The sequence below is a fragment of the Alligator sinensis genome, unplaced genomic scaffold (assembly GCF_000455745.1).
Source record: "Alligator sinensis unplaced genomic scaffold, ASM45574v1 scaffold82_1, whole genome shotgun sequence".
NCBI lineage: Eukaryota > Metazoa > Chordata > Crocodylia > Alligatoridae > Alligator > Alligator sinensis.
In genome coordinates, this window is record NW_005841860.1 from 4,933,037 (window position 1) to 4,934,878 (window position 1,842).

The window sequence follows — 1,842 nt, forward strand, 5'->3', positions numbered from 1 at the left end:
ACCCTTTACAGTGGTGAGGCGAGTAGGGCCAGTTGACTATGAAGTACTCAAACCGGGCCATCGCTGGGAGCGCCAAGTATACCATGTAAACTTACTAAAGGAGTGGAAAACTCCACAGGGATGGATGGCACAAGAAAGTACGGCAGAAACGGATCTAGGACCCCTCTACCCCGAATTGAACCACTCCCTACAAGAGGAAGCTGTGCACATGAGTAAAGAACTGAACGATCAGCAGCGACAAGAATTGTTAGCCTTAGTAAAGGAATTCCGGGGGGTGTTCCAAGAGGTCCTAGGACAGGTGACAAGTATTCAACATGAGATAAGGACGCCCCCAGGTGCACTGGTCAGGGAGAGGTGGCGACCGATACCCCAGCGATGGCAAAGAGAAATACAAGAGATATCGAGGATGCGGGAGCAGGGGATTATTCGATCCTCACGTAGTCCCTGGAGTAGCCCCAATATGCCAGTGGCAAAAACTGATGGGTCACTTCACTTATGCATAGATTTTAGAAAATTAAATGCCCTGACAACCTTCAACACCTTCCCTATGCCGTATGTGACCCACCTCATAGAAAGGATCGGTGAGGCGCGTTATATATCAACTATCGACCTTGCTAAAGGATACTGGCAGATCCCCTTACACCCAACGGATTGTGCTAAGACGGCATTTTGGACCCCATGGGGTCTATTTGAATTCGTACGAATGCCCTTCAGCCTCAACAGAGCAGCCGCTACCTTCCAGAGGGTAATGGATTCCTTGCTGGTGCCGCATGCAGCATATGCAGCGGCCTATATAGAGGATATCAACATATTTACCCCTGGCTGGAAGCAACACCTTAAAGCATTGAGGGCGGTCCTGGAAGAGTTCCAAGCCGCAGGACTGACTGCCAACCCCAGGAAGTGCAAACTAGCTGAAAAGGAGACAGCTTACCTGGGGTTTCAGGTAGGGCAAGGGATGATACGACCCCTTACAGATAAGATCAAAGCCATAAAGCAATTCCCAGAACCATGGACATGCAGGCAGCTACATTCCTTTTTGGGGCTCATTAATTACTACCGCCAGTTCATACCACACTTCACAAGTATTTCGGCGCCACTCATGGACGCGCTGGCTGGAGCTGCCACAATGAACCTGAAGTGGACTCCAGGGATGAGACGGAGCTTCTGCAACTTAAAGGAGGCAATGCGTCACAACGTTATGATGCACACACCTAATTTTAGTGCTCCTTTTATTTTGCAGATGGATGCATCAGGACAGGTGCTGGGCAGTATTGTTGCAGAGGGGAAAAGACAATGAATGCCCAATTGCCTTTGCCAGCCGGAAACTCAGCCATGCTGAGATAAGGTATGCTACAATTGAAAGAGAGTGTCTGGCAATACGATGGGACATAGAGCATTTCAAATACTACCTGATGGGGAGAGAATTCATAGTGGTGACAGACCATGCCCCACTGCAGTGGTTAACAAAAAAACAAAGCACAAATGCCAGAATCACTTGCTGGGCAGCGGCCTTACAACCTTTCAAATTTACGGTAATACATCGTCCAGGCAAGGATAATTTTGTGGCCGATTTCTTATCCAGATGGGAGGACCTCGATCAGCCGGAAGAAGAACCGAGTCACATCCATGATGAAGCACCCCGAACCGTACAAGACACTACACATAGTGACCAGACGCCACAAGGCGACTTGCGGGGGGGAGGTCTGTGGCGGCGGCGTGCCTCCACAAGGACGAGAGGAGGTGAGAGAGGTCTGCGGAGTGCACAAAAGCCCGAGGCAGAACCCCGGGGGGGAAGACTTACCTCCGGAAAACATGGCAATGCAGGAGCTGGATCTGCGGCGG